At 40.5% G+C, this 18,327-nt stretch overlaps 1 protein-coding gene and 1 long non-coding RNA gene across 2 annotated transcripts in view; both read left to right on the forward strand.

The window, feature by feature from the left end:
• Positions 1-18,327, forward strand: part of LOC135597235 (nudix hydrolase 17, mitochondrial-like) — an 85,174-nt gene that overhangs the window by 40,775 nt on the left and 26,072 nt on the right. The gene's annotated exons all lie outside the window — the stretch shown is intronic.
• LOC135597236 (uncharacterized) lies at positions 2,412-18,000 on the forward strand. Its single transcript, XR_010481160.1, has 4 exons — positions 2,412-4,108; positions 6,164-9,935; positions 11,990-15,761; positions 17,765-18,000. It is a non-coding gene; the product is annotated as an uncharacterized LOC135597236 (long non-coding RNA).

Genomic DNA, 18,327 nt, shown 5'->3' on the forward strand with positions numbered 1-18,327 from the left:
CTCAAGGCAATGTGGGATGATTCAAGTGCGTCCGAAGAAGAGGAGTCCAACACCGAGCAAGTTGCTCATTACGCCCTAATGGCCATCGGAGAAGAGGTAACAGATTTAATTGATGTAGATTTACCTTATCATGAATTATTAAATGCTTTCCATGAGTTATTTGATGAATGTAAGACAATTAGTAGAAAATACAAATTGCTAAAAAAGGAGCATGATAGTCTCACTTGTGATATCGATAAATTAAAAACTGAATATCATGATAGTTTAGCTCCATGTATAAAATGCCATGATCTAGAATCTCTCAAGGAGAACTTACTACTTAAGGACACCTTGAAGAAATTCGAGGTTGGTAGCAAATCTTTGAACATGATCCTTACAAATAAGGGTCACGTTCCTAAAAGAAGTGGAATCGGATTTGTGAGAAGTCTTCACCAAAATCCAACCACCTTCATTAAAGGCCCCGTCTTACATGTTCGGCACTAAAGCAATTGCAACTTTTGTTACAAATATGGACATAAAACTTATAAATGTCCATTCAAGAAAATTAGTCCGAACAAACTAATTTGGGTTCCTAAAGGAACCATGATCAATTCTATGCAATATGATGAACAAGTTAAATAAGTTTTTAAGGCACCCAAAAGAAAATGGGTACCTAAAAATAATCCCTTCTTGTAGAAACATACACCATCACAAGCTAGGAGCAAGAGATGGTATCTAGATAGTGGATGCTCAAGACATATGACTAGAGATCCATCTCATTTCTCTATGCTCACTAGCAAAGAAGAAGGGTACGTCACTTTCGGAGACAACAACCAAGGCAAAATCATTGGCAAGGGAACCATAGGTAACAAATTAAAATTTTCTATTGATGATGTCTTACTAGTTGATGGATTGAAACATAATCTCTTGAGTGTTAGTCAATTATGCGATAAAGGTTATATCGTTAGATTTGAATCAAATGTGTATTATTGAAAAACCAAACCATAACATAACTATGATTGCATTAAAACAAAATAATGTCTACACCATCAACCTTGATGAACTAAGTAATGAAATGTGCTTCTCCGCTTTAAATGATGATGCTTGGCTTTGGCATAGGAGACTAGGCCATGCAAGCATGAAACTAATATCTAAGATCTCATCTAGAGAATTAGTGCGAGGAATTCCAAATATAAAGTTTATTAAGGACAAAGTATGCGATGCATGTCAACTAGGTAAACAAATAAAAACTAGTTTCAAACCAAAAACTCAAATTAGCACCACTAGACCATTACAATTGATTCATTTGGACTTATTTGGACCAATTGACACGACAAGTCTAGGGGGAAGCAAATATGCGTTTGTAATTGTGGATGACTATACTAGATACACTTTGACCTATTTTCTTAGCTCACAAAAGTGATTGTTTCAAGTGTTTCTCTAAATTTTGTAAACTCACTCAAAACGAAAAAGGTTTCATGGTTTTATCAATTCAGAGTGATCACGGTGGCGAATTTCAAAACCGTGACTTTCAAAATTTTTATGAAGTTAATGGATACAATCACAACTTCTCCACTCCGAGGAATCCCCAACAAAATGGAGTAGTTGAAAGAAAAAATAGAAACCTACAAGAAATGGCAAGAACAATGTTAAATGAACATAGTTTACCTAAGTATTTTTAGGCCGAAGCCGTAAATACGGCTTGCTACATCATGAATAGAGGACAATAAGACCATCCTTATCAAAAACTCCCTATGAATTATGGAATAACAAAAAACCAAATATTTCCTATTTTAAAGTTTTCGGTTGTAAATGCTTTATTTTGAATGAAAAGGATGCCTTAGGAAAATTTGATGCTAAATCCGATGAAGGCATCTTTCTTGGTTACTCTTTCGTTTCTAAGGCTTTTTGGGTTTTTAACAAAAGAACCTTAGTAATAGAAGATTCTATTCATGTAGTCTTTAATGAAATTTCTAATTTAAAGAAAATTGACTTTGATGATGATCTTGGTTTTGATAATTTGAATTTAAATGAACCCCCTCCTCAAAATAGCAACTTGGATGCACTTTCTTCCGAAATTTCCTTACCCAAGGAATGGAAGTATATAGATGCTCATCCAAAGGAGCTAATTATAGGAGATACATCAAAAGGGGTTCAAACTCGTTCCTCTTTCAAGAATTTTTGTGCTAACGCCGCCTTTCTTTCTCAAATCGAACCTAAATGCATTGATGAGGCCATAAAAGATGATTTTTGGGTTATTGTAATGCAAGAGGAATTGAATCAATTTGAGAGGAATAAGGTATGGAAGCTTGTTCCTAGACCTAGTGACCATTTAGTCATTGGTACTAAATGGGTCTTTAGAAACAAGCAAGATGAAAATGGTATTGTTGTAATATCCCCCACTTTTAAAAATGTATTAATAAGGATTTATATGTAAATTGGGGGACCTATATGTAAATATAGAAATTACAAGGACTAAACTGCTAAGTTGCAAAAAGAAAAAAAAAAGAAAAGGAAAAACCGAAAATTCGGTATTATCCCACCGCCTCCCACGCACTCTGTTTCTTTCCAGAAACAGAGAGAGCGGTGGGGCGTGAGGAGAAGAAGGAGAGTGGTTGAAGAAAAGAAGAAGAAGAGGGAAAAGAAGAGAGGAGGAAGAAGAGAGGAAGAAGAGGGAGAAGAGAAGAAGATGAAGAAGAAGAAGAAGAAGAAGAAGAAGAGAGGATGATAGCTGCGGCAAGGCTGCAGCGAGGAGGTGTGTGGGGTTGGGGAGGAAAAGGGAAGAGGAGAAGAAAAGAAGGAGAAGAAGAGGGAAAAGAGAGGGAAGAGGGAGAGGAGCGAGAGGTGGCAGCAGCTAGGGCTGCAGCACCTCTGTTTCCTGCAGGTGGAAACAGAGGAGAGGTGGGGCGTTCGAAGAGGAGAAGAAGAAGAAGAAGGAAGAGAAGAGGAAGAGGAAGCAGGAGAAGAGGTTGTGATACCTCTGTTTCCTGCAGAGGAAACAGAGGAGAGGGTGTGTGTGACGTCGGGGAGAAGAAGGGGAGGAAGGAGAAGAAGAGAAGAAGAAGAAAGGAAGGAGAGGAAGAAGAGAAGGGAAAGGAGGAGCTGCGGCTGCGACAGTGGCAGTTGCAGCTGGAAGAGAAGGAGAGGAAGAGATGGTGAGGAAGAAGAGAAGAAGTAGAAGCGGGTGAAGAGGCGGCACCTCTGTTTCCTGCAGGAGGAAACAGAGGAAAGGAGGTGCTGTTCGTCGGGGAGAAGAAGGGGGCTGCAGCTGCGGCGATGGCAGCTGCAGCTGGAAGAGAAGAAGAAGAGGAAGATGAGCAGGGGAGGAGGGAGAGGTTGCGGCCGTGGCTGCGGCCGCGACTGCAGCAGTTGCAGCGGGGAGAGAAGAAGAAGAATGGAAGGAGAGGGAAGAGGAGAAGGGAAAGAAGTAGCTGCGGCTACGGTTGTGGCAGCTGCAGCTGTGGCAGGGAAAGAGGAAGAGAAAAAGGAAAGGAAGAAGAAGAGAAAGGGAAGGAGAGGAAGAAGAGAGGAAGAGGAGAAGGGGCTGCGGCTGCGGCGATGGCAGCTGCAGCTGTGGCTGGGAAAGAAGAGAAGGAAAGGAAGAAGAAGAGAAAGGGAAGGAGAGGAAGAAGAGAGGAAGAGGAGAAGGGGTGGCAGCTGCGGCAGTGGCAGCTGCAGCTGGAAGAGGAGGAGGAAATAGAGCAGGGGAGGAAGAAGAGGCTGCGAGTGTGGTGGCTGCGGCCGTGGCTGCGACTCCGGCTGCGGCTGCGACGTTGGCTGCGGCAGCGGTGGTGGCTGCAGTAGCTGCAGTAGCTGCTTTTGGGAAAGAGAAAGAGTAGGAACGAGAGAAGGGAAGAAGGAAATAGTGCAGTGGAAGGGGGCTGCGGTTGTGACCGCAGTTGCGATTGTGGCAGCTGCGGCGGCTGTGGCAGCTGCGTTTGGGAAAGAAAAAGAAGGAATGAGAGTAAGAGAGAGCAGGTGACTGTGCCTCGATGTTCGACACGTGGTGTAGTTGCGAAGAAAGGAAGAAAACGGGAGCACAAAACGAAACAGAGAGAGGACACGGAGGAAAAGTAGAAGGATTTGGGCTGGCACCTTCTTTGGATCTTCGGATCGAAATCTTTGAAAGGCAAGTTTCCCACTTGTTTCGATCCTTTCTATTGCAAGTTCCCTGATCGTTTCTCCTATAATTGCTCTAACTTTTCTTATTGCAAGTTTCCCGATCGTTCCGCCTGTAATTGTTCTAATCTTTCCTATTGCAAGTATCCTGATCGTTCCTCACTGCAATTTTATCTCTACATTTGCTTTGAATATGAGGAACTTTGAATTGTTCTAGCCTTGCATTTGATATATCTCCTGTTTAGACGTAACGATTCGAATCTGTGCAACTTCTGATATTCTGACCTTTTGATACCGAGCTGCCTATAAGTCTTTGTTGGAAACTCTGATTTGTTCAAAACTGATTTCATTGGAAAATAGACTCGTAGACCTTTCTTTGATATATGGATTGAAAGATTTGGAATCCAAACACCTGTCCAGCTATCTGTTGAATCTGACATTAGGAATTCTGCCAACAGAGATTTTGTTCTACGACACTTGCTTACCAAATTATTTGTAACTCTCTCTGTTGGACAGTTCAATTCATATGAAGCATGTCTTATCTGAAAGTATTATCCAATGATTATTTCTGAGTAAATTGGAGCACGTTTGATAGTTTGAATCATTTGTTCAATGTGCCTTCTGTATTCTGCCAGAAATCAAGCTTTGGTCGATTTCTCATATTCTGGTTTCATTCCTTTGGAAATTGATATCCTTTAGCTTTCTTATTCAATTGAGCTTTATATTACTGCTTTGAATTCTTGTATGTTCTTGTCCTTAAAGTTATTGCATTCTTGAAAACTGTTGTGTAACGTTTATGCTATATCGTATTGACTCATATAGGCACATGTATATCCTATTGTTTCGCATTTGCTTTCGATATGTGCCTATTCCAGTTTCATTCCTTTGGACATTGAATTCATCAAATCTTCTTATTGAATTGAGTTATATGTGATTGCTTGGATTCCATATGTGCCCTTGCTTTCAATTCCTTTCAAATCTGAATATGCTTGTGAAATATTATTGCTTACTTCGGATTGACTCGTAAAGGCACATGTACGCTTCGTTGTTCCGCGTGTGCTTCCGACATATGCTACTTGTTGTTGAAATTGCCATTTTGTACTCTGGTGTGTGGGATTGTCTGGACCTTTGCCAGAAATGGTAAAGGGTATGCGCTGATTTGCCCGCTTTGTGGGGTCCCGCTTTGTGGGATATTCTGGTATGCGCTTATTTGCCCGCTTTGTGGGGTCCCGCTTTGTGGGATATTGCTTAGAGCCTGCGATGCTCTGCCGGCCCCCTTTGATTTCACCTAGACGTGGGTGGATGGAGCTCCCAGATGTGGGAGACTTTTGTCAGGTGGTCATTCAGAAATGGATGAATCACATTCTGACTGAGATCCCACTACACCCTCTATGTGTTTGATATGACATCCAGAGTTTTGGTGAGTTTGTTTCTGTTCATACTCTGGATAAGATTGATAAGATTGCAACGTCAAGGACGACGTTTGAGCTCTTGTACGATATGTGTACCGATATGCTCTGAAAGGCTTCATTCCCTGATGATTTTGTTTCGAAATGTTCCATATATCGTTGATATGCTTCGGAACATTTTATATGCCATTGATAAGCTTGATATGTTTCCTTTGCTTCTGATATGCTCCAATTACTCTGTGCTCCATTTGCTATGAACTGATATGTTCCGAAATGTCCTATCTGCCATTGATATGCTCCAATTACTCTGTGCTCCATTTGCTATGAACTGATATGTTCCGAAATGTCCTATCTGCCATTGATATGCTCCAATTACTCTGTGCTCCATTTGCTATGAACTGATATGTTCTGAAATGTCCTATCTGCCATTGATATGCTTCAATTACTCTATGCTCCATTCGTTATGGATCAAATATGTTATGAATGACATGATACGTATGATTTGGTATCTATTGAGATGGTATCCTTGAGAATTCTTGTATTCTGCCTTACATTATGATACCTTACTCGTTTGAATCCGTTCCTTTTATTCTGAATATGCTTTGTCACTTGCTGAGCCGTTTTTGGCTCACTCCGTTGTTATATAAATCTTTCAGGTCAGCTTGTTACTCTTCGAGATGTTTGATTTGGGCTGAGGCAGTGGATAGCTATTCAGAATGATGGGCAAGTCTGGTTGGTTATTACGATATTGTTGTATAAGTATGTTTTGTATGTAATGAAATGTTGTCGATGAACCGAAATGGATATACTGTGTCAAAGTGTTAGGAGATATCTCTTATTTGGAATTTCTGAATGTTAAGCCTAATTTATAATGATATGAACTTGTGGTGAATAGTTAGAGTTCTGATTGTATAAATTATTTAGCTTGTGGATTTATAAATATTGTTCATGTTTGTCAAGTTGGCTTGGGTTGCCATAAATGTGAATTATTGAGTGATGTGATATATGATTATAAACTGCACAGGTTTTATGGATGTGAATATGAATAGAATGTTTTTCAATGTCCTCAAACGTTAGTTTGGATCCTGGATTGGTCTGTGATGAAAAATTTTAAAAATCATGGATATTTTGAGGGGCGTGACAGAGGTGGTATCAGAGCATTGTTTGAGGATTACTGAAATATTTGATATGTTGACGTGCAAAATATATTGAGGTCTAATGAACTATAGTGATTGGTGGAAATTTTCTTTGATGTATTTTAGGAATCTGGGATGATGAGGATATTTGGTCCTCCTATTTCATTGTTTCTTATTAATTAAGGGGAATGAAAGGATTGATTGGGGATATTGAATCAGAGTGGCGCAGCGGAAGCATGGTGGACCTAACTTCATTGGTGGTAGAAAAATGAATGATGCAAACAGAGAAGATATTTGATGTACAAAATTGTTTTGATGATCAAAAGATTTCTTTTGCCACGTTATATTAGAAGTAAAGACTTATTATTGACGGCAACAATGAAAAGAATTTTTGAAGATCAATGGCAAGAATGACAAGAACAAGTTTACCAATAAAAATATGATTGGAAATGAATCAATAAGTAACAACAAGAGAGTCAAGACATTTTGATTTGAAATGGGAAGTCACCACAAAAGACTCAATCAGGTGTGAATTGCAAGTTAAATTATGAAACAAGTTTATGTTTGTGCGTGACTAGAGCCTATTTTGCTTATGGAAAGTTTGATCATAAAATAAAAGTTTGCCCTTTGAACAAGAAGAAAGAGTCACTGCCTCCTAAATCATCAGCCCATGTCAGAGTGTATGCTATCACTGAATATGATTCTAAGACTTCTGAATTAGTGGTCGAAGGTATTATGTATGTTTATGAAAGAATGCAAATATTTGTTTGAACATGGGTTCTATCTACGATTTGATTCGTAACATATTGCCTATCACTTGGGTATTCAACCTAGACCACTGTATTATGTGATATATGTAAGTACAATCATTGGAGATTCTTTGATAATGAACTTGAATCTGGTCCTCTTGTCTGATTTTTGTTGGAGAACTTGAACTTTTGCTGATTTAGTTCTCCTAGAGATTTGGAGTTATGATATTATACTTGGTATGCATTGGCTATCTTCTTATCATACCTGTATGGATTGGTATATAACAAATGATCACTTTTTGCATATTTGATCAGCCGATCTTTTATTTTGAGAGTATTGGACATTATTTATCTCCTTGCCTAATGTATCCCAGGATGACTTGTTTGGATTACCTCCAAATGTGATTTTGCTTTTGATTTGGTCCTTGGGACAATCCTAAAATCTAAGCCTCTCTACAGAAAGATATCATTTGAGTAAGTGGAATTAGAAAAGCAACTACAAGGATTATTAAATGAGGATTTTATTTGGCTTAATATTTCATCATGGGGTGCTCCGGTGTTAGTTAAAAGATGGATGGAACATTGAGGCTTTGTATTGATTATAGATAGTTGAATTAGGTGACCATCAAAAAACGAGTATTTTCTAAAGTGACCACTTGTTTGATTAACTGTAGGGTGCACAGGTATTTTAAAAGATTGTTTGAAGGTCGGGTTACCATCTATTGAGGATCAAGGAGGAGAATATTTCGGTCACTCTTGGAAAATTGTGTAATTGTATTGAATTGATGAAATTATTTAAGAGTAGGAGGAGGAAATAAAGAAATCATAATCCTCATCTTTTCATCGATTGAGCTATGACCAATTTAGAGGACTAAATTTTCTTTTAAGGGGGGGAGAGTGTAAAATCCCCCACTTTTAAAAATGTATTAATAAGGATTTATATGTAAATTGGGGGACCTATATGTAAATATAGAAATTACAAGGACTAAACTGCTAAGTTGCAAAAAGAAAAAAAAAAGAAAAGGAAAAACCGAAAATTCGGTATTATCCCACCGCCTCCCAAGCACTCTGTTTCTTTCCAGAAATAGAGAGAGCGGTGGGGCGTGAGGAGAAGAAGGAGAGTGGTTGAAGAAAAGAAGAAGAAGAGGGAAAAGAAGAGAGGAGGAAGAAGAGAGGAAGAAGAGAGGAAGAAGAGGGAGAAGAGAAGAAGATGAAGAAGAAGAAGAAGAAGAAGAAGAAGAGAGGATGATAGCTGCGGCAAGGCTGCAGCGAGGAGGTGTGTGGGGTTGGGGAGGAAAAGGGAAGAGGAGAAGAAAAGAAGGAGAAGAAGAGGGAAAAGAGAGGGAAGAGGGAGAGGAGCGAGAGGCGGCAGCAGCTAGGGCTGCAGCACCTCTGTTTCCTGCAGGTGGAAACAGAGGAGAGGTGGGGCGTTCGAAGAGGAGAAGAAGAAGAAGAAGGAAGAGAAGAGGAAGAGGAAGCAGGAGAAGAGGTTGTGATACCTCTGTTTCCTGCAGAGGAAACAGAGGAGAGGGTGTGTGTGACGTCGGGGAGAAGAAGGGGAGGAAGGAGAAGAAGAGAAGAAGAAGAAAGGAAGGAGAGGAAGAAGAGAAGGGAAAGGAGGAGCTGCGGCTGCGGCGGTGGCAGCTGCAGCTGGAAGAGAAGGAGAGGAAGAGATGGTGAGGAAGAAGAGAAGAAGTAGAAGCGGGTGAAGAGGCGGCACCTCTGTTTCCTGCAGGAGGAAACAGAGGAAAGGAGGTGCTGTTCGTCGGGGAGAAGAAGGGGGCTGCAGCTGCGGCGATGGCAGCTGCAGCTGGAAGAGAAGAAGAAGAGGAAGATGAGCAGGGGAGGAGGGAGAGGTTGCGGCCATGCCTGCGGCCGCGACTGCAGCAGTTGCAGCGGGGAGAGAAGAAGAAGAAAGGAAGGAGAAGGAAGAGGAGAAGGGAAAGAAGTAGCTGCGGCTGCGGTTGTGGCAGCTGCAGCTGTGGCAGGGAAAGAGGAAGAGAAAAAGGAAAGGAAGAAGAAGAGAAAGGGAAGGAGAGGAAGAAGAGAGGAAGAGGAGAAGGGGTGGCAGCTGCGGTAGTGGCAGCTGTAGCTGGAAGAGGAGGAGGAAATAGAGCAGGGGAGGAAGAAGTGGCTGCGAGTGTGGTGGCTGCGGCCGTGGCTGCGACTCCGGCTGCGGCTGCGACGTTGGCTGCGGCAGCGGTGGTGGCTGCAGTAGCTGCAGTAGCTGCTTTTGGGAAAGAGAAAGAGTAGGAACGAGAGAAGGGAAGAAGGAAATAGTGTAGTGGATGGGGGCTGCGGTTGTGACCGCAGTTGCGATTGTGGCAGCGGCGGCGGCTGTGGCAGCTGCGTTTGGGAAAGAAAAAGAAGGAATGAGAGTAAGAGAGAGCAGGTGACTGTGCCTCGATGTTCGACACGTGGTGTAGTTGCGAAGAAAGGAAGAAAACGGGAGCACAAAACGAAACAGAGAGAGGACACGGAGGAAAAGTAGAAGGATTTGGGCTGGCACCTTCTTTGGATCTTCGGATCGAAATCTTTGAAAGGCAAGTTTCCCACTTGTTTCGATCTTTCTATTGCAAGTTCCCTGATCGTTTCTCCTATAATTGCTCTAACTTTTCTTATTGCAAGTTTCCCGATCGTTCCGCCTGTAATTGTTCTAATCTTTCCTATTGCAAGTATCCTGATCGTTCCTCACTGCAATTTTATCTCTACATTTGCTTTGAATATGAGGAACTTTGAATTGTTCTAGCCTTGCATTTGATATATCTCCTGTTTAGACGTAACGATTCGAATCTGTGCAACTTCTGATATTCTGACCTTTTGATACCGAGCTGCCTATAAGTCTTTGTTGGAAACTCTGATTTGTTCAAAACTGATTTCATTGGAAAATAGACTCGTAGACCTTTCTTTGATATATGGATTGAAAGATTTGGAATCCAAACACCTGTCCAGCAATCTGTTGAATCTGACATTAGGAATTCTGCCAACAGAGATTTTGTTCTACGACACTTGCTTACCAAATTATTTGTAACTCTCTCTGTTGGACAGTTCAATTCATATGAAGCATGTCTTATCTGAAAGTATTATCCAATGATTATTTCTGAGTAAATTGGAGCACGTTTGATAGTTTGAATCATTTGTTCAATGTGCCTTCTGTATTCTGCCAGAAATCGAGCTTTGGTCGATTTCTCATATTCTGGTTTCATTCCTTTGGAAATTGATATCCTTTAGCTTTCTTATTCAATTGAGCTTTATATTACTGCTTTGAATTCTTGTATGTTCTTGTCCTTAAAGTTATTGCATTCTTGAAAACTGTTGTGTAACGTTTATGCTATATCGTATTGACTCATATAGGCACATGTATATCCTATTGTTTCGCATTTGCTTTCGATATGTGCCTATTCCAGTTTCATTCCTTTGGACATTGAATTCATCAAATCTTCTTATTGAATTGAGTTATATGTGATTGCTTGGATTCCATATGTGCCCTTGCTTTCAATTCCTTTCAAATCTGAATATGCTTGTGAAATATTATTGCTTACTTCGGATTGACTCGTAAAGGCACATGTACGCTTCGTTGTTCCGCGTGTGCTTCCGACATATGCTACTTGTTGTTGAAATTGCCATTTTGTACTCTGGTGTGTGGGATTGTCTGGACCTTTGCCAGAAATGGTAAAGGGTATGCGCTGATTTGCCCGCTTTGTGGGGTCCCGCTTTGTGGGATATTCTGGTATGCGCTTATTTGCCCGCTTTGTGGGGTCCCGCTTTGTGGGATATTGCTTAGAGCCTGCGATGCTCTGCCGGCCCCCTTTGATTTCACCTAGACGTGGGTGGATGGAGCTCCCAGATGTGGGAGACTTTTGTCAGGTGGTCATTCAGAAATGGATGAATCACATTCTGACTGAGATCCCACTACACCCTCTATGTGTTTGATATGACATCCAGAGTTTTGGTGAGTTTGTTTCTGTTCATACTCTGGATAAGATTGATAAGATTGCAACGTCAAGGACGACGTTTGAGCTCTTGTACGATATGTGTACCGATATGCTCTGAAAGGCTTCATTCCCTGATGATTTTGTTTCGAAATGTTCCATATATCGTTGATATGCTTCGGAACATTTTATATGCCATTGATAAGCTTGATATGTTTCCTTTGCTTCTGATATGCTCCAATTACTCTGTGCTCCATTTGCTATGAACTGATATGTTCCGAAATGTCCTATCTGCCATTGATATGCTCCAATTACTCTGTGCTCCATTTGCTATGAACTGATATGTTCCGAAATGTCCTATCTGCCATTGATATGCTCCAATTACTCTGTGCTCCATTTGCTATGAACTGATATGTTCTGAAATGTCCTATCTGCCATTGATATGCTTCAATTACTCTATGCTCCATTCGTTATGGATCAAATATGTTATGAATGACATGATACGTATGATTTGGTATCTATTGAGATGGTATCCTTGAGAATTCTTGTATTCTGCCTTACATTATGATACCTTACTCGTTTGAATCCGTTCCTTTTATTCTGAATATGCTTTGTCACTTGCTGAGCCGTTTTTGGCTCACTCCGTTGTTATATAAATCTTTCAGGTCAGCTTGTTACTCTTCGAGATGTTTGATTTGGGCTGAGGCAGTGGATAGCTATTCAGAATGATGGGCAAGTCTGGTTGGTTATTACGATATTGTTGTATAAGTATGTTTTGTATGTAATGAAATGTTGTCGATGAACCGAAATGGATATACTGTGTCAAAGTGTTAGGAGATATCTCTTATTTGGAATTTCTGAATGTTAAGCCTAATTTATAATGATATGAACTTGTGGTGAATAGTTAGAGTTCTGATTGTATAAATTATTTAGCTTGTGGATTTATAAATATTGTTCATGTTTGTCAAGTTGGCTTGGGTTGCCATAAATGTGAATTATTGAGTGATGTGATATATGATTATAAACTGCACAGGTTTTATGGATGTGAATATGAATAGAATGTTTTTCAATGTCCTCAAACGTTAGTTTGGATCCTGGATTGGTCTGTGATGAAAAATTTTAAAAATCATGGATATTTTGAGGGGCGTGACAGAGGTGGTATCAGAGCATTGTTTGAGGATTACTGAAATATTTGATATGTTGACGTGCAAAATATATTGAGGTCTAATGAACTATAGTGATTGGTGGAAATTTTCTTTGATGTATTTTAGGAATCTGGGATGATGAGGATATTTGGTCCTCCTATTTCATTGTTTCTTATTAATTAAGGGGAATGAAAGGATTGATTGGGGATATTGAATCAGAGTGGCGCAGCGGAAGCATGGTGGACCTAACTTCATTGGTGGTAGAAAAATGAATGATGCAAACAGAGAAGATATTTGATGTACAAAATTGTTTTGATGATCAAAAGATTTCTTTTGCCACGTTATATTAGAAGTAAAGACTTATTATTGACGGCAACAATGAAAAGAATTTTTGAAGATCAATGGCAAGAATGACAAGAACAAGTTTACCAATAAAAATATGATTGGAAATGAATCAATAAGTAACAACAAGAGAGTCAAGACATTTTGATTTGAAATGGGAAGTCACCACAAAAGACTCAATCAGGTGTGAATTGCAAGTTAAATTATGAAACAAGTTTATGTTTGTGCGTGACTAGAGCCTATTTTGCTTATGGAAAGTTTGATCATAAAATAAAAGTTTGCCCTTTGAACAAGAAGAAAGAGTCACTGCCTCCTAAATCATCAGCCCATGTCAGAGTGTATGCTATCACTGAATATGATTCTAAGACTTCTGAATTAGTGGTCGAAGGTATTATGTATGTTTATGAAAGAATGCAAATATTTGTTTGAACATGGGTTCTATCTACGATTTGATTCGTAACATATTGCCTATCACTTGGGTATTCAACCTAGACCACTGTATTATGTGATATATGTAAGTACAATCATTGGAGATTCTTTGATAATGAACTTGAATCTGGTCCTCTTGTCTGATTTTTGTTGGAGAACTTGAACTTTTGCTGATTTAGTTCTCCTAGAGATTTGGAGTTATGATATTATACTTGGTATGCATTGGCTATCTTCTTATCATACCTGTATGGATTGGTATATAACAAATGATCACTTTTTGCATATTTGATCAGCCGATCTTTTATTTTGAGAGTATTGGACATTATTTATCTCCTTGCCTAATGTATCCCAGGATGACTTGTTTGGATTACCTCCAAATGTGATTTTGCTTTTGATTTGGTCCTTGGGACAATCCTAAAATCTAAGCCTCTCTACAGAAAGATATCATTTGAGTAAGTGGAATTAGAAAAGCAACTACAAGGATTATTAAATGAGGATTTTATTTGGCTTAATATTTCATCATGGGGTGCTCCGGTGTTAGTTAAAAGATGGATGGAACATTGAGGCTTTGTATTGATTATAGATAGTTGAATTAGGTGACCATCAAAAAACGAGTATTTTCTAAAGTGACCACTTGTTTGATTAACTGTAGGGTGCACAGGTATTTTAAAAGATTGTTTGAAGGTCGGGTTACCATCTATTGAGGATCAAGGAGGAGAATATTTCGGTCACTCTTGGAAAATTGTGTAATTGTATTGAATTGATGAAATTATTTAAGAGTAGGAGGAGGAAATAAAGAAATCATAATCCTCATCTTTTCATCGATTGAGCTATGACCAATTTAGAGGACTAAATTTTCTTTTAAGGGGGGGAGAGTGTAAAATCCCCCACTTTTAAAAATGTATTAATAAGGATTTATATGTAAATTGGGGGACCTATATGTAAATATAGAAATTACAAGGACTAAACTGCTAAGTTGCAAAAAGAAAAAAAAAAGAAAAGGAAAAACCGAAAATTCGGTATTATCCCACCGCCTCCCACGCACTCTGTTTCTTTCCAGAAATAGAGAGAGCGGTGGGGCGTGAGGAGAAGAAGGAGAGTGGTTGAAGAAAAGAAGAAGAAGAGGGAAAAGAAGAGAGGAGGAAGAAGAGAGGAAGAAGAGAGGAAGAAGAGGGAGAAGAGAAGAAGATGAAGAAGAAGAAGAAGAAGAAGAAGAAGAGAGGATGATAGCTGCGGCAAGGCTGCAGCGAGGAGGTGTGTGGGGTTGGGGAGGAAAAGGGAAGAGGAGAAGAAAAGAAGGAGAAGAAGAGGGAAAAGAGAGGGAAGAGGGAGAGGAGCGAGAGGCGGCAGCAGCTAGGGCTGCAGCACCTCTGTTTCCTGCAGGTGGAAACAGAGGAGAGGTGGGGCGTTCGAAGAGGAGAAGAAGAAGAAGAAGGAAGAGAAGAGGAAGAGGAAGCAGGAGAAGAGGTTGTGATACCTCTGTTTCCTGCAGAGGAAACAGAGGAGAGGGTGTGTGTGACGTCGGGGAGAAGAAGGGGAGGAAGGAGAAGAAGAGAAGAAGAAGAAAGGAAGGAGAGGAAGAAGAGAAGGGAAAGGAGGAGCTGCGGCTGCGGCGGTGGCAGCTGCAGCTGGAAGAGAAGGAGAGGAAGAGATGGTGAGGAAGAAGAGAAGAAGTAGAAGCGGGTGAAGAGGCGGCACCTCTGTTTCCTGCAGGAGGAAACAGAGGAAAGGAGGTGCTGTTCGTCGGGGAGAAGAAGGGGGCTGCAGCTGCGGCGATGGCAGCTGCAGCTGGAAGAGAAGAAGAAGAGGAAGATGAGCAGGGGAGGAGGGAGAGGTTGCGGCCATGCCTGCGGCCGCGACTGCAGCAGTTGCAGCGGGGAGAGAAGAAGAAGAAAGGAAGGAGAAGGAAGAGGAGAAGGGAAAGAAGTAGCTGCGGCTGCGGTTGTGGCAGCTGCAGCTGTGGCAGGGAAAGAGGAAGAGAAAAAGGAAAGGAAGAAGAAGAGAAAGGGAAGGAGAGGAAGAAGAGAGGAAGAGGAGAAGGGGTGGCAGCTGCGGTAGTGGCAGCTGTAGCTGGAAGAGGAGGAGGAAATAGAGCAGGGGAGGAAGAAGTGGCTGCGAGTGTGGTGGCTGCGGCCGTGGCTGCGACTCCGGCTGCGGCTGCGACGTTGGCTGCGGCAGCGGTGGTGGCTGCAGTAGCTGCAGTAGCTGCTTTTGGGAAAGAGAAAGAGTAGGAACGAGAGAAGGGAAGAAGGAAATAGTGTAGTGGATGGGGGCTGCGGTTGTGACCGCAGTTGCGATTGTGGCAGCGGCGGCGGCTGTGGCAGCTGCGTTTGGGAAAGAAAAAGAAGGAATGAGAGTAAGAGAGAGCAGGTGACTGTGCCTCGATGTTCGACACGTGGTGTAGTTGCGAAGAAAGGAAGAAAACGGGAGCACAAAACGAAACAGAGAGAGGACACGGAGGAAAAGTAGAAGGATTTGGGCTGGCACCTTCTTTGGATCTTCGGATCGAAATCTTTGAAAGGCAAGTTTCCCACTTGTTTCGATCTTTCTATTGCAAGTTCCCTGATCGTTTCTCCTATAATTGCTCTAACTTTTCTTATTGCAAGTTTCCCGATCGTTCCGCCTGTAATTGTTCTAATCTTTCCTATTGCAAGTATCCTGATCGTTCCTCACTGCAATTTTATCTCTACATTTGCTTTGAATATGAGGAACTTTGAATTGTTCTAGCCTTGCATTTGATATATCTCCTGTTTAGACGTAACGATTCGAATCTGTGCAACTTCTGATATTCTGACCTTTTGATACCGAGCTGCCTATAAGTCTTTGTTGGAAACTCTGATTTGTTCAAAACTGATTTCATTGGAAAATAGACTCGTAGACCTTTCTTTGATATATGGATTGAAAGATTTGGAATCCAAACACCTGTCCAGCAATCTGTTGAATCTGACATTAGGAATTCTGCCAACAGAGATTTTGTTCTACGACACTTGCTTACCAAATTATTTGTAACTCTCTCTGTTGGACAGTTCAATTCATATGAAGCATGTCTTATCTGAAAGTATTATCCAATGATTATTTCTGAGTAAATTGGAGCACGTTTGATAGTTTGAATCATTTGTTCAATGTGCCTTCTGTATTCTGCCAGAAATCGAGCTTTGGTCGATTTCTCATATTCTGGTTTCATTCCTTTGGAAATTGATATCCTTTAGCTTTCTTATTCAATTGAGCTTTATATTACTGCTTTGAATTCTTGTATGTTCTTGTCCTTAAAGTTATTGCATTCTTGAAAACTGTTGTGTAACGTTTATGCTATATCGTATTGACTCATATAGGCACATGTATATCCTATTGTTTCGCATTTGCTTTCGATATGTGCCTATTCCAGTTTCATTCCTTTGGACATTGAATTCATCAAATCTTCTTATTGAATTGAGTTATATGTGATTGCTTGGATTCCATATGTGCCCTTGCTTTCAATTCCTTTCAAATCTGAATATGCTTGTGAAATATTATTGCTTACTTCGGATTGACTCGTAAAGGCACATGTACGCTTCGTTGTTCCGCGTGTGCTTCCGACATATGCTACTTGTTGTTGAAATTGCCCTTTTGTACTCTGGTGTGTGGGATTGTCTGGACCTTTGCCAGAAATGGTAAAGGGTATGCGCTGATTTGCCCGCTTTGTGGGGTCCCGCTTTGTGGGGTCCCGCTTAGAGCCTGCGATGCTCTGCCGGCCCCCTTTGACTTCACCTAGACGTGGGTGGATGGAGCTCCCAAACGTGGGAGACTTTTGTCAGGTGGTCATTCAGAAATGGATGAATCACATTCTGACTGAGATCCCACTACACCCTCTATGTGTTTGATATGACATCCAGAGTTTTGGTGAGTTTGTTTCTGTTCATACTCTGGATAAGATTGATATGATTGCAACGTCAAGGACGACGTTTGAGCTCTTGTACGATATGTGTACCGATATGCTCTAAAAGGCTTCATTCCCTGATGATTTTGTTTCGAAATGTTCCATATGTCGTTGATATGCTTCGGAACATTTTATATGCCATTGATAAGCTTGATATGTTTCCTTTGCTTCTGATATGCTCCAATTACTCTGTGCTCCATTTGCTATGAACTGATATGTTCCGAAATGTCCTATCTGCCATTGATATGCTCCAATTACTCTGTGCTCCATTTGCTATGAACTGATATGTTCCGAAATGTCCTATCTGCCATTGATATGCTCCAATTACTCTGTGCTCCATTTGCTATGAACTGATATGTTCTGAAATGTCCTATCTGCCATTGATATGCTTCAATTACTCTATGCTCCATTCGTTATGGATCAAATATGTTATGAATGACATGATACGTATGATTTGGTATCTATTGAGATGGTATCCTTGAGAATTCTTGTATTCTGCCTTACATTATGATACCTTACTCGGTTGAATCCGTTCCTTTTGTTCTGAATATGCTTTGTCACTTGCTGAGCCGTTTTTGGCTCACTCCATTGTTATATAAATCTTTCAGGTCAGCTTGTTACTCTTCGAGATGTTTGATTTGGGCTGAGGCAGTGGATAGCTATTCAGAATGATGGGCAAGTCTGGTTGGTTATTACGATATTGTTGTATAAGTATGTTTTGTATGTAATGAAATGTTGTCGATGAACCGAAATGGATATACTGTGTCAAAGTGTTAGGAGATATCTCTTATTTGGAATTTCTGAATGTTAAGCCTAATTTATAATGATATGAACTTGTGGTGAATAGTTGGAGTTCTGATTGTATAAATTATTTAGCTTATGGATTTATAAATATTGTTCATGTTTGTCAAGTTGGCTTGGGTTGCCATAAATGTGAATTATTGAGTGATGTGATATATGATTATAAACTGCACAGGTTTTATGGATGTGAATATGAATAGAATGTTTTTCAGTGTCCTCAAACGTTAGTTTGGATCCTGGATTGGTCTGTGATGAAAAATTTTAAAAATCATGGATATTTTGAGGGGCGTGACAATCGTGGTTAGAAACAAGGCTAGATTAGTGGCCAAAGGTTTCAACCAAGAAGAAGGTATCGATTATGAAGAAACCT

This window comes from Musa acuminata, chromosome BXJ1-11 (assembly GCF_036884655.1).
Source record: "Musa acuminata AAA Group cultivar baxijiao chromosome BXJ1-11, Cavendish_Baxijiao_AAA, whole genome shotgun sequence".
In the NCBI taxonomy this organism is placed as follows: Eukaryota; Viridiplantae; Streptophyta; class Magnoliopsida; order Zingiberales; family Musaceae; genus Musa; species Musa acuminata.